This window comes from Myotis myotis, unplaced genomic scaffold (genome assembly GCF_014108235.1).
Source record: "Myotis myotis isolate mMyoMyo1 unplaced genomic scaffold, mMyoMyo1.p scaffold_m19_p_7, whole genome shotgun sequence".
Lineage (NCBI taxonomy): Eukaryota > Metazoa > Chordata > Mammalia > Chiroptera > Vespertilionidae > Myotis > Myotis myotis.
Genome location: NW_023416379.1, coordinates 34724338 through 34739731, shown reverse-complemented (window position 1 = coordinate 34739731; position 15394 = coordinate 34724338). Strand labels below are relative to the sequence as shown.

General features: G+C 38.2%; 1 long non-coding RNA gene across 1 annotated transcript in view; it reads right to left on the bottom strand.

Moving 5' to 3' along the window:
* Window positions 1–11695: 11695 nt before the first annotated feature.
* Window positions 11696–15394, bottom strand: part of LOC118660572 — a 44122-nt gene continuing 40423 nt past the window's right edge. The window contains exon 3 of the long non-coding RNA XR_004968976.1: window positions 11696–12285. This is a non-coding gene — a long non-coding RNA (uncharacterized LOC118660572). The remainder of the gene's footprint in view (window positions 12286–15394) is intronic.

Below are 15394 nucleotides of genomic sequence, written 5' to 3'. Positions count from 1 at the left end.
CCCCAGAGGGCCCACAATGCACCTGGAAAGCATTGGGCATCTGCCACAAAGAGGGCTGACAGCCAGACTGGGGGCGAGGGAGAGAGGGAGAGAGAGAGGCTCTGCTCCTTTTACTCTAATGCCTCAGAGAGCAAAGCCATGTCTGGGTCCGGCCTTAGAGAGAAGGGGTACCTTTGAATTGAGTGCCAGTTTAATCTACTTCTTTATAGCTGGAAAAAGAAAAGACTGATCTAATGCCTAAAAGTAACTATAAAAGCAATGGGATCTCTGGTTCCTGGGAAGGGAAATCTAAAAGATCATGGGAGGGAAAGTTCTTCCTCATTTATATCCTCTCAGGACCAGCTCATTTAATAAATCATTTTTATAACTAAGTATTCTTATTCAAAATGAAAGACAAAACAGTAGAAATGTCACACACAAAAACAACAACCCTGGGATACCTAATAATATGAAGTACCTACATTCTCTTCAGAACAGTTACAAGACATGTTAATTAAGAATTAAATTGATGGGGGTGGGGTTGGGGGAGGTGCAAGAGGGTATACAGGGAATAAATGGTGATGGGAAAATAAAATAAAGGAAAAAAGTATAGATAGAAAAAATGTAAGTTGATCATGTTATCTCACACCTTCATTTTTTTCTCTCAGATAAATGGTTGACCTTCCCTCCTCCTCTTCCTTTCCCAGATTTTCCCATTTTTACTTTTTAAAATTAGTTTAATTAGAATAAAAGAAAAAAGGAGACAAACAATAAAGACAGGAAGTTTGTAAGTTTTAGAAAATTAGTACAATTTCCAAATTCATCAGGTCAAGTCATTATAATAACTGGGTCGTGGAGACATTCTCATGTGACAGTGAATTCATTCCGTTTTGTACGTGGCACCACATCCTGAGCCCAGCGTGCAGGGCATGCTCCCTGAGAACAGAAGATTTATGTGCCATATTTGCACAGTGACTTACTCAGATTACATCATTTTTCAACAATGCAGATTCATGAAGTCAGCCCTCACCGCACTCCTTTCTCACCATGGCCTCAGATTCTTGCTGCAATCAGCAGTGCCAAATGTTTTACCATTTGAATATACGTAAAGCTCTCACTAAGAAATCCTAAATCATTTGCAAATTGCTTTCATAACTGTACACTAAATTGAGCCTTCAAATTTTTTCTCTCCAAAAAACTGTGTTTTCAAAATGAGTGTAGTTTCTTTTCTTTCTTAACGTCTACATCTAAAATCTGTGCATACAGGCTATTTGTTTAGCTCAGTTGAAACAGGTGGCTGGAGCCAGAAAAACATGGGCCTAAGTTTCCAGCCCATTGAAATAGGTTTCCTCCCTGGAAGCAGCTGCCCTTCTGTGGGCATTTAAACTGTGACTTTCTCCCACTTAACAATACAGTTAATCAGTGACTGCTTTTAGGTAAATGCATGTAAAATCAAGAATACACAATTAAATTAGACAAAAATTGGCCAGTACAATAAACCAATTTTTTCAGACTGTATGTAATCCTAACTGGTGAAGACCTCAAACCTACAAATTGCCCTAGCTGGTTTGGCTCAGAGGATAGAGCATCAGCCTGCAGACTACAGAGTCCCAGGTTCGATTCCAGTCAAGGGTACATGCCCAGGTTGCAAGCCCAATCCCCAATGGGGGTCGTGCAGGAGGCAGCTGATCAATGATTTTCTTTCATCATTGATGTTTCTATCTCTCTCTCCCTCTCCCTTCCTCTCTGAAATCAATAAAAATATTTTTAAAAAACAAACAAAAAATTGGGTGAGCTCATTAAAGAACAGAGAAAAAGATTACTACCACTTGAATCCTCAGACTCTCTGACATTCCATGATCAGGGAGAGAAGAGAAACCCACAAAAAAGATGGAAAGAGTGACCAACAACGAAAGATGAAGACCTCAGCAAAGACCAGTGTGATCAACTTTGTCAAATTGGCTGATAAAGATGGAGTGGAAACTATGAGGACCAAGAATGGACAGCTGGATTTTGCAATGTGGAGGGAATTGGTGACTCTAACAAAAGTAGTTTTTTGGTTTTTGTTTTACAGTGTGAGACTGAAAATCTTGGCATTGGCTTATTTATTCACCAATTCATTAAAAAATATTTATTGAGCATCCGGTTTGTGTCAGTCACTGGTGATTTGAGGTGAACACGAGACATTGCTGCTAAATATAAAAGCTAAGACAATACAACTACTAGAAGAATCAAGAAAAATTTTAGTGACATTGAATTTGTCAAAAGCACAAACCACAAAAGAAAAAGTCAATAAATTGGATTTCATCAAAATTACAAATTTTGCTCTTCAAAGATTACTGTTAAGAATATAAAAAGGCAAGTATTTATTAACCAAACCTTAGACCAAATAATAAAAGGTCAGATTACTCAATTTTTAAAAAATTGAACAAACATTCCACCAAAGAATGTATATGGTTAGAAAATAAGCCCATGAAAATATGCCTAACATCATTAGTCATCAGACAAGCACAAATTAAAACCACAATGGGGCATCACTATGAATATATTAGAAATGACTAAAAATTAAAAAGAGTGACCATATCAAGTGTTGGCAATGATGGGAAGGAACTGGAACACTTACATGCTCCTGAGGAAAGTGTAAAGTGGCACAGCCACTTGGGAACACAGTTTTTCAGATTCTTAAAATTTAGATATAGATTTACCATATGACTAAGCCATTGTACTCTTAGATATTTGTGCAAAAAAAAAAAAAAATGAAGTCATACACCTATATATGCCTTATATATGAATTTTATAGCAGCTTTCTTAATAATAGCCACAACTCAAATATCTATCAACATGGATTGATAAGCAAATTATGGTTTTTCCATACAATGGAAATACTACTTAGTAATATAGTGGACTGCTAAGAGTTCAGTGCAAATACTAACAAGTAACTCCAAAAATGAAGCTTTCTGAAGTGTCCTGATGATCGTGGAAAGGTAAAGGGTACGAGAGAAGTTTTTTAAAAAGGAAAATTTAGAATTCTGGGCAATGGGACTTCCTTTTAAAAAGAAGTTAACCAATTGAATCATAATTCTTTAAGGCATTCTCTGTTAACAAAAGCTTCTTAACTTCCTCTGATTTGGTGCTTTGTACATTTTTTCCATTGAATAGCATTTGATGTTTGATTTTTTAATATGCTTGTTTTATTATTTTTTTCTTCAAAAAGATATCGGAAATTCTTTTCCTTTTTCTTATCAGCCATGCAAATAATTGTACAGTTTTATGTTTTGGTTTATTGGTTTATTAATTTTAAGGATTTAGGGCCTTTAAAACTCCTTTTTCCATAAGAATGTTTACATTCCTTTCCACCAACTTCTGTTTATTGAAGGATGTGAGGAAATTAGTTCACTGTATTCAGTCTTCAGCTGTTTTCTCCCAGCAACTCTGAGAAAGCCCAGCAGAATTCTTTTGGGAATAAGAAAGGAGGCAAAAATTGTTGATTTCAGTCATCTGTTCCTCCCTAGCTATCTAACATTTGTCCTGGATTCCACTGAAACACTCTGTAGATGATGATCAATATGTAGGATCCTATCAAATGCTTGCCAACCTTGTTATTTTACAAAGGCAAGAACCCAGGAGAGAAGCAAGAGCACTTCCAGATCATGTTTAACCTTCAACCAATGTGCAAAAAACTAAAGGTGCTAAAATATCAAAGTTTTGTATAAGAAAAAATTCCAACTTTATTTAGGTATTTATTAGAAATGACAAAAATGCAGTTTCATTTGTTAAGTCGTTATGCCGGATGCTCTTTAACTATAGAAGATAAAGGACTCTTTTTTTCAGAGAAAATGAAATAACAGAGCTTGGGTCTACATTATTTTACACAGAAATATATAAGGTAACATTACAAATTGATTAGCACATAGATCAAAAAGGGCTCCTGGATAGTTGTACAGTTAGGTCATAAATGTACTGAATAAGATCAAAATCTTATTTTTTATTTTGTTTATGTTATTTCTATTCAGAATTTTTATTTAAGTGTTTTATAAGTAGTGATTTAATAGTGAGCCATAAACAGGTAATGATTATAACCCCAATGTAAGAAATATATAACAGCTTTGAATCATAAACAGGTAGTGATTATAACCCCGATGTAAAAAAAAAAAAAATGAATGCTGGTTCTATATTGTGACATTAATAAAAATAGAGAGTAGAACTTCCAGACCCTCACTGTTGTGCACGGAGCAGCATGGATGAATTAGACTATACCAAATGAACTATACTGAAGTTTATGAAGAGAATCTAGTGACTAGAGAAAATAATGAAAAGGCTTTACCACATGTGATCTTCAGTACATTTTCATAGATTTGAGAATCATGATCAGGAGAACATGAAAAAACATTTTTTTCACATACACACAAAAATGCTATGTATCATTATGGACAAGCATGAGTAGAACTCAAATACAAAGAATTGCAAAGGAGATTTGTGTAGCAGGCAGAGTCGTGACCAAGATTTCACACAGATAGAATGCCCCTATAATCTATTATCCAAAAGGACACTATTTAGAGTAAAAGGGCACAATTAATAACCACCGTAGAGCAATGGGCATAAGCCAGGACTATCCTGGAGCAACCAGGATATATATATTCCTTATGGAGAGCAGAGGGTAATGAGGTGAAAAGGAAGAGGGCAATGGGAAAAACAGAAGTTCTTGAGAAATTGCTTAAATTTGATGTGAGAGGTTACTGAAAACTACTGCAAAAGACATCACATAAGATGAAGAAAATATTTGTTGTGTAAATGCAGCTTATCAGATGAAGATAGACTGAAGGCAGGGGAGTTGGCATGCACAAGGCTCTGTGGCGGCAGAATGAAAAAGATGCCAAGAGGAGACTTAGGAAACATCTGAGGGAAAGAAATACAGGATAAATGGGATACTGAATGCAGGCCAGTCAGGTAAAACAATACAATGTAGGAATGGGAAAAGAGCTTAAGAAAAGAAATATGGAGAAATATCAATGCAGATAAAAATGCTCAGAAAGTACATATGAAAAATATAGGCAGGTAGATAGACTATAAGATAAGGACATAGAGGAGGAGTCCAGGAGAGTGAAATGAAAGGGGAAATGAGAGGTGTGAGGATAGCTAAAAGAGCACAGTAACCTTGAAATCAAAAGCATCCAAGATGAAAATGTGGTCAGTGATGATAGAACAGTGTCAAGACTGAGAAGAAGCAAAGATAGTAGATTTGGTTTGAGAGACCATCGCAAAGAGGTTTCATTGAGAAATGAAGGCAAGGGATCAATCAATATTTGTAGGTATGGTTAAGAAAAATGAGAGATCTTTCAGTACTTTGAGAAATACCTATAATCCTTTGCACATGGTGTAAGGAATTGATTGAAAATAGAATTGGAAAATAGGAATTTTATAGAATTTTGGAGAAAATTGCTTGATGGCTACTCTTTTGTTGCATTTATTCAATGTTGCATTCAACATGTAAAACCTTTTTTCATTTCACCTATTTTGACACTCTCGCTCTTGGTAACTTTGAGTTCTCTTTGCTTTAATGATTTATAACTTTACACTCAATTTTGGCTCCAAACTCCTATTAGTCAAGCTTCAGTTCAATTAAATTGCATTCAAGCTAACTAAAATATTTTAAACCATTACTCCTTTATGAATAGATCCATTTTTCACTGGGACATAGTTTGAGGAAGTATTGGGAAGTATTTGGAAAAAGTTTCTCTTAAGGAGATTGCAAAGATGAAAAAAAAAAAGAAAATATCCTTTGGACAAGTTCTTACAATGACCTAGGAAATTTAGAACTTGGTCCTTCAGCCACCTGTGAAATTTTCGTGGGAAAGAACTCTTTTCCTAAGCTGCTTGAGAACTGAAGCTGTGTAAACTTATTTTCTAATTCATTCTAACACTTTTTAAACTTGGGCCTGACTCTGAAATTTTTGTATTCAGTGTTCTCTGATGAACCACGTATAATATGACAGAATTTACTGACTGTCTTTTTGTCCTTAACTATGAATGGGATTATGTTCTCATTAATTGCATTCTAAATGAATTGACCATGATATAAAGCATCCTATTAAATAAAACAAAAAGAAAATAGTATGGTGATTGACTAAAGAAAGGGGGAAGGATTCAGGTAGAAGAGGGCGAAGGGGGATAAATGGTGGCAGAAAGAAACTTGACCTTGGGTTGTAAATACATCAGGCAGTATGCAGATGATGTGTTACAGAGTTGTACACTTAAAACTAGTATGGTTTTATTAACTAATGTCACCCCAATAAATTCAATAAAAAAATATAAAAACTAATAACCCTTCTTTTGGCTTAATTCTCACTTTTTAAAAAATAAATTTGTCCTTTCTGACCTGGCTAGGAGTTGTGTACCCCTGGGACCTGGGAGTCAACCTTGGACCAGGGAGTCAACCTTGGAATGTGGTCCATTCTCATGGAAAGATTAACAACCTCGTTGCCCAAACAATAGAGTCCCACCAGAGCCTCCAACTTCCCCATGCCTGTAATCCCTACTTCCCCATACCTATAATCCATAGTTCCCTGTAATCTTTGTTTTACCCTATATAAGCAGCTGGCTTATGGGGGACTGCAGAGCAGATTTTTGAGGATGACCTGCTGCTCTCCATACTGCTGGCAATATTGGAATAAATGCTCATATATGATTCAAGAAATAGATAAATGAATTTGTCCTGCTCTAGCTGGTTTCTCAATGGTTAGAGCCTTGGCCAGCAGACCTAAGGGTCACAGGTCTGATCCCTGGCTCAGGTCAGGGCACATGCAGGAGGCAACCAATTGATGTGTCTCACATTGATGTTTCTCTTTCCCCACCCCTCCTCTCTCTCAAAAAAAAAAAAAAAAAAAAAAAAAAAAAAAAAAAAAAATCATTGGAAAAATATCTTCAGGTGAGGATCAAAAAATAATAAAAATAAATAAATTTGTCCTGATTCAGGGTCACTACTTGCCCTGAACTTTTGTATAAATTAGAAGAAGAAAAGTGCACCTCAATACTTAACTTTCAACCTGTTGGAACAATCTATAGTAATAAAAGCATAGTATGCAAATTGACCAAACAGCTGAATAGCAGAATGACCATCTGGACAACCACGCTATGACATGCACTGGTGCCAGGCCAGCCAAGGTGGGTGTGATGCAATTGGTGGGGGGAGGGGGGTCCTGCCATTGCCCCATGATTGCCCTGCAGAGGGAGGCTCAGGCCACTGGCCGATGGAGCAACTAATCGGGGGGCTTCACGATCACCCCAAAGAGGGAGGCCCAGGCCACCCTCTGCAGGGCAATCGATCGGGGGTCTCTATGGAACCAGGGTGTGTGGTGGCAGATGGGGGCAGTGCCAGGCCAAGGCAAGTGCGGGCGGGGGGGCAGAGCCACAAAGGCGGGGCTGTGAAACCGGCAGCCAGGGGAAGAAAGGCCTACCCTTGCATGAATTTTGTGCATCGGGCCTCTAGTATCATAATCAATGTCAACATCTATCACACCTTTGATGTGATGGTGCCCCTAAAGTTGTATAGTGTAAAGCCATAGAAGGCAGCCTGGGAAATTGTCCCTGGTGCCTTTTTCCCGCTGCTCCAAAATACAGAGTCAACCAGGTGAAGTAAGACATGGACCTGAGGCCCAAAAGATTGAGTCAATTCTTCCATAAAACTTCATAACACATGGTGGTAACACCAAAGAGAGAGCTCTAACTTCCTGGCATTTATAACCAGGATAACCAGAATCCCTCTCAGTGATCCTCCAGAGCTGCCAACCCCCACTCAGCGGTGATGCCCCAACATGCCCTCGGGAGGATGACATCAATGTTACTTCTGCTCAGGGTGGAACCCTAGTTAGGGAAGCAGCCTTGTTCTGGTAAGAAATTTCATTTTCTGACATCGTATTCCCAACAATTGGCTGTACTTATGCACAAAAAGAGGGCAGTGATACCCACCTGCCTACCTCACACATTGAGAATTTCAAGAGATAATCTATATGGATATTTTGTCAACTACAAAGGGCTGTGACCAGATAAGATGTTACAAACCTTGAAATATAAAGATATTTAATAAAAGGCCAAAAAAGTAAAATCACTTATAATTAATGGAAGGAGGGTTTGGGCTGGGGCTTCTTCTAAGAAAGTGCCAGCATTGCCTTCTCTCCGTTCCTACTATTGCAGCAAGAATACACAATCTCCCAAAATAGCCTGCCTGCTGGCTAACCAGGTGACATGCATCCAATCCAAATGCATACCGGCTTCACGCAGGTACTCTCTGATAAGATACTTTAATTTCACACATCACCTTTCATCTAAGGATTTCTAAATATACTTTAGTCAATAATTAAGTCATGCAGCATCAAGTCAGCCTCCTGAATTTTAGAGAAGTTGCAGAATTTTAAGACTAAAGATCAATGACTACATGCAAGTGAAATATCATTGAAAGTTATTCCTGTTCTCAGGTATATGTGATCATTTTAACAATTTCTTTTTTTTTTTTTCTTTTTAAAGACAACTTACATGAACTGGATTGTGAACCAAGAACCTTGAAATGGTGAACAAACTATTACAGATCTGGGTCCAAGGTCTGGACCTTTGGCCCAGGCAAGCACTTGACCTTCCTGGGCTTTAGGCTGTGCACATGTAAAGGACATGAAGCCACTGACATTAGTGGTTAGAACATCTATTAGCAGTTAGATATGAACTGATTCTGACTAAAAGGAAGATTAAATAGGAGACACCTGCACTGCAATTCAAATGCATGTTGTTTCCACAAGCCTTTCATCTTCTGTATCTGGTCTTTGCCACCAAATTCCTCAACCTATTGATCTACAGTAATGAGACAGTGATTGATTGGTTCTAGCAAATGAAGACATAATCAGATCATTGTTTTGAATATCAAACACTTCACATAGAGTTTTCAGATACTCTGTCAACCTGATGTGATTACTAACATCCCTGAACCTCTTGAGTGATTATTACATTCAGGTAGTACTTATTTTTTCCCCAAGGCGCCTTCTGGCTTCATTAGATACTCCTAATACTTAAAAATCCCACAGACACAAGCAAACTGTCATATGACATCTTAAAGCCTCCTGCCTGCTGAATCTTCACAAATGTCCCTCATGCTTGGCTGCCCTTTGAAGTTAGCAGATAAAATTGCTTGATTAGATTTTTTTTACATGTCTCCCCTGACCCTTATGCCATATAGCTTTCAAAAGCCTCCCATTGGATTTGTACAGAAGAGGTGGAGCAATGAAAAAGAACAAGTCTGATGTGCTTTACAAATATAGCTCTTTGTTCCAAAGACATGGTGCTGCTGCTGTTAAAATATTGCTTTGAAGGAATTATTTCTATCCTAATCCCCAAGCAAAAGAGCACTGTTCTGCAGACACTCAGTTCCTTTCAACTATATGGGATACCTCTTCCTTAGAAACTGGGAGACGTAATCAATGATGTCCTGAGGGCCTCCTTTTATAAAATAACAATTATAATCCAAGAAAGTCTTAAAGCCCTGCTCTGAATTTTGTTTTGCTTTAACTTTTGGTGCTGGCTTATGCCGGAGGACGCATTTCATGATTGGTGGCTGACACTTAATACCTGTGGGCCCTTCATTACAGCTCTCTTCCTACTTCTTGCTTTCATATTTTTTCTCACTCCATTACTACTTCCTGAAATATGTTTCCTCTTTTACTCTAGATTCTTTCCATTTTTCAAGGCCAAACGCAATTGGCTCCTATTAGTATTTCTCTGGATTCTTATGGTAGCAAACTAGACCACCCAGCTCTTAAGAGCTAGAACCTTGTTTATTATTTTATAATGCCAATATACTGGGATAATGGTATTTCCTTTTTTAAAAATATATATTTTTATTGATTTCGGAGAGGAAGAGAGAGATAGAAACATCAATGATAAGAGAAAATCATTGATTGCCTGCCTCTTGCACACCCCCTACAGGGGATGGAGCCCAAAACCTGGGCATGTGCCCTCGACTGGAATCGAACCTGGAACCCTTCAGTCCGCAAGCCGACGCTCTATCCACTGAGCCAAACCAGCTAGGGCGGTATTTTCTTTTTGATGTTTCTCTCTCTGTCTCCTCTCTTCTCTTCCACTCTCTCTAAAAATCAATGGAAAAATATCCTTGGGTGAGGATTAACAAATTTGTTCAATTTGTATTGATGACAAAACACAATGATGCATAATTTTTAATAAAATCATTTAATTATCTGTTAGAAATAAGTGGTAATAGGTCTTTAAACCAAATATATATTTTAGAGCTATCCTAAAACTGAAAGCTGGATTTAATACTTCATTAAGAGTGTAAATACTCTATGGAAGAAACTTAACAAAGGGATAAATAAAAAATAAGTAGAAATGACAATTTTTGTTTTGCTTATTTTTTTTCTTTTGGAAATAAGTATTTGTTTCCTAAATGGTACTCATTATAGAGTTCAAAAAGTTAAAATGTACATTAAAATCTCTGACTTTGGAAATTATCTTTAGAAAAAGAATAAAATTGCTTTCTTTAAAGATCAAGTATATTTTAAATAACTCATTCATAAAGACAAAAGACTCTTTAATATTTTAGTTTGTTAAAACTTACCCTCATTAAATTACTCACAGTAGTGAAAAAGAATAGTCAGACACTAAAATGCTTTAGTTTAAAGTAACCCCAGGCACTGATGTTGTGCACAGGGTTCACAGTGAGCTCAGACAGGGCCAGATTTGGCCTCTCTTCTTTGACCAGAGCTCTGAAACTACATGCGCTTGCACAGGGGTCTGTGGGAGGTGGGGTGACTCACCCAAGGATGCTCTTATTCATACAAATACATTACAGCACGGCTCTGAGACTCAGACTGAGCTGCCCTTGGGCAAATCAGAAGAGTAGGAGCTTTGTCTGAATTTGGAGACTAAGAAAATAATTCTAAAGAACAGTTGGAACCAGATAAGGCCAAGGAGGGAAGTCCAATATAAAAAAAATTATATGTAACCATTTATTTTTACTTTAAGGGAAACTAAAATGAATTTGCCTTAGCAGAAAAATGGTTGACAATGTTCCGATAAGAAAAGAAGGGATCGTTGATTGTTCTAGTCCTTGACCTTATAGTTTCCTGGCATTCTTTCTCTCTGCATTTTATCAGACTTACATGGTGTAAGGCATAATGGAGGGAATGGACTTGTGTGTTGCACACGCACACATGTCCATTCCCTCCATTGTGCACATGCACACATACATGTAAGAAGAAAGGGAGGAAGAAAGCAACAGAAAAGGGGGGAGTGAAATAAGTTTTGCACACCACCAATTTAAAATGTCTTTCCGTTAATCCTTTCAGGGCTGAAACCCACTCACCCCTCCACCCCCAGCCCCACCCCCACCATTTTTGTATATTTATAGAAAGCATAGAAGTATATTATAGAGCTTGACTATAGTATCAATAAAATATTAAAAGTAATTGGGAAAAAGTTATTTGTAACCTTAAGACTTATATACCAGTATAACAATATTCAATGTCATTTTTAAACTTGAAATAGACATGGAAACTCTAACAGTGAAGGGAAAATGAGCTTAAAACAAAGAACACTTACTTTTGTAGTAACTATGACAAACGCCTTTCACCTGTAGTTATTAGCTCAGCTCTAGTGTCACAGATCATTAGGTAGCAAATGCCATGCGTACTAGGGGGAGAAATCTGAGTGGTGATGCAGAGTAGCCTGTGGCTATTAAGAAAATAAGTGGAGGCTAGAACATGTTATTGGTTCTTCTTAGGTGATGTAAGCTTAGAAGACTAGAAATGTGTCACCAACCCAAGAGAAAAACAAAACACATAATCACACAAGTTTTTTAATATTCCTCAACTAAGTGTATCCACTTCATTACTTGTCATGAGTATACAAATAAGAGCCTAAAGAAAACTGGATTTAGTGGAATGTTAACTCTTAAAAATCAATCTGTGAGTGACTGGATGCAACACAGATTAGAAAGAAAAATTTCAAAATGGTCATAAATTAAATCATGTCACTTGATTATTGAGTTTCCTTGAGTGTTAAATGGCCAGGAGAAGTCCCATCTGAGATGACTCAGTTCCTACCCGAAGCTGACCGGAGCAAAGCTAGACTGCTCAGCTGTTAATAAATACCTTGCCATTTCTTTCTTGTTGTTGTTGATGGAGTTGGGGGAATTTGGCTGTGGCGAGTGCTTCCATAGTCATTTTACCTGTAGCTGTGCTTCAATTTTCAGTAATTTATCTGGCATGAAATGCAGCAAATCCAACCTGTTCCGAATTCCACCAGGAAGGGCTGAGGAAAAAGAGGAGTGATAAGTGAGAGGTTTTGAAAATGCAACTAAACAGTCTTCCCTAGAATAGTTGCTTGGACTCCAGTGCTAAGCCTGGGCTGCTCTTGCAGCAGCAGGGCACATGGTCTTGGGGAAATCCCAGAGTGTTCAGTTTCAGCTCCGGAAGCCATTAACAATGGGAGCCCCTTTAGTTGAGAACAAATGATTTGCAAAGGAGCTATCACATTCTCCATTGTGGATAAGAATCAACGTCAAAAACAAAGATATGCTTTTCTTTTAACTTTCTCATTATCGCAAGTATAAAGAATTACAAAGAGTCCCTGCCTGTCAGGCAAAACACTTAATGCTGCAATGCTCACACATTTGTGTCCTAAATCCTCTATCCTGTATCTCCCCTCAAATTATTTTCCTTCCACTCTATCCTCCACACCAATCAAACATACTCCAAATGTGCTTTTTGAATCTTTATTAAAATTTTCTATGTCAATGGCTGATAACCACATGGAGTTATTCCTCCTATGGCTTTTGAATTTTGCCAGAATCAAAGCCTTACACCAAGAGTTAACAGTCCACTGGTGCAGCATCAACATCCTGCCAGGGCAAAGACAAGGTCTTTGAGCCCAAGGGACAGAAAAATACTTTATTTTTAACGTTATTGATTGGGGAGACTGTTTAACACCAAGTCAGCTCTGAGAGAAACCAGGAGTCAAATCTTCATTTCCAAGAGGAGCAGAGAAGAAAAACCTTTTTGGTAGAATAACTGGAGTCAGGTTGTTTTCACATCGACCAAGGTACCAAGTGATTTTGCGATGACCAGTTTACAGAATTTGAAGACCACAGTCTCTAAGTCCAAGGCAGAGACCACAAAGGTTTTGATGTAAAAAGAACTTGGGGTAGACTGCACTCTCTTACTTCTGGAGATAGCCTAGAAATACAAGTGGATGGTCTTAGTCTTTTGTGTTCCGTGTGTGTGTGTGTGTGTGTGTGTGTGTGTGTGTGTGTGTGTGTTTTGCAGTCCCAGCCTTGCCCCTCTCTAGCTATATGATCTCTTAAAAGTCATTGATTTTTAATTTTATCAAAGTAATTTGAGTACATGTTTTCTATAAGTCAAATAGTCTCATAAAACTTACAATGAAAACCAGCATCCACTGCTGCACACCTCAAGTCCTAGTCCCCAGGGCAAATATGTACAAAAAATTGTAAACTATTTTTGTCTGTCCTCTTCCTCTGTGTTTCTAATTAGTATGGTTATACATCATCTGCTGACTTTAAAGTATGGCAGGTATTTTTTTCTGGCTTATACTCCCCCTGTCCCCTATACTAACAATCACTTCCTATCCCCACCTCCTCCTGATATATGTATACAGCAACTTTTGGTTAAATTCCTATTTAGAGATACTTCATTATAACTGTGTAATTACTGTTTGTTTCTGAGGCCAAGCAGTATAATAGGATCATGTTTCCATTTCTGCATTAGTTTTCATTTTTCTTGAGGTTAATAATTGTCTCTATTTTTCCTTTGCTTAGGTTTCTATATACCTACTAGTATGTCTCATTTTTCTCAAACGTTTCATCATAGCACTGAAGGGGTTCCAGGTACTCTCCTTCCTGCTCCACCCTCTGGGAATGTGCCACTTGGACTTTTGGATTGTTTTGAGCTACAGGCAATCAAGACCCTGCTGGCTCCTGAGAAACTTTTACCTCTCCCTTAAAGAATTTAAAGTAGGGGCCTTGCCCATAATAAGCATCATCACCAACTTTTTGTGCCCTATCTAGAGGGCAGGGCAAACTTCTAATTACTGAACATTTGCTCTTCTTATCACCCTGCAAAAGACCTTCCTCCCCTCTGAAGCCCCAGGGGCCTTACCTCAAAATGGCCTATTATACACCCCATTTTGCCTTTCTGTCTCTGAGCCTCCCATATATGCAGGGTCTCTGGCTCTCTCATGTATGTGGGGTTCCCATACTTATGTATGTAATTAAATGTGGTTATTTTCTCTTGTTAATTTGTTTCATGTACGTTTAATTATTAGACCAGCCAAAAACCCTCAGAGAGTAAAGGAAACTTTCTTCCTCCCTCATACCACACATACAACATATTTCACATGCCCTAACCAGTTTGACTCAGTGGATAGAGCATAGGACTGAAGGGTCCTGGTTTCGATTCCCGTCAAGGGCACATACCTCAATTACAGGCTCGATCAAGGTGTGAGCGGGAGGCAACCAATCGATGTCTTTCTTTCACATCAATGTTTCTCTCTGTCTCTTCCATTCTCTCTGAAAATCAATGGAAAAATATCTTCGGGTGAGGATTAACAATATATATATATAATTTCACAGTATTATTTTCCACATGGTCAAATGCATCAGATAGTCTCATGGTTCCCCTATTTTTTCCTGGAACCTCTTATGTTCTGGGCCTCTCCCTCCAAGCCCTCTCTCACTCTCTCCGGTCTGGACTGTCTGCTCTACCAGGCTGGCTGCATAGCTGCATCACTGTCATGCTGGAACTCTCCTGTGATTCCCTTTTTCACAATCCTATGTTTTCATCTTTCTTGTTTTGTTTTTTTTCTCTATTTTGATGGTACTCATCTCTCAGTAGCTTCCCCCAAAAAAGAGTGAATGGGAAGTAAAGTTTTGATAACAGCTACTTGTTCACCAAAATTTGCTCACCCCTTTCCATAATTTTGGGCTGTCACTGCACATGCCTACCTAGCCAGGGACTTCAAGTCTCAGGGCCCCTTATATCTAGGGAAGGGCATGTGACTAGTTCTCCACAACAGAAAAGTGAACAGAGCTGATGTGTGACAGTTCCAGGCTGGGGACTATAAGATGCAAGTTGGGTGTCTCCATCTTTTTTTCCTTCTTCTGACTGCAAATTAACACCAAAGCCAGCCTTGAAAGGCAGACACTGTATTTGGTGGACTCTTCATCAGCCTGTGTTCTTGAATGGCTAAGTGGCTCAGAGCCCTCACTAACCCTCCCCTGTATTGGACTTTATGTGAGTGAGAAAATTTCTATTGTCTTCACCCACTGAAATTAGGGGATTATTACTTATAGCAGCTACCATTACTTTCACTTGATTAATAATCTGACTAGATAAGAAGTTCT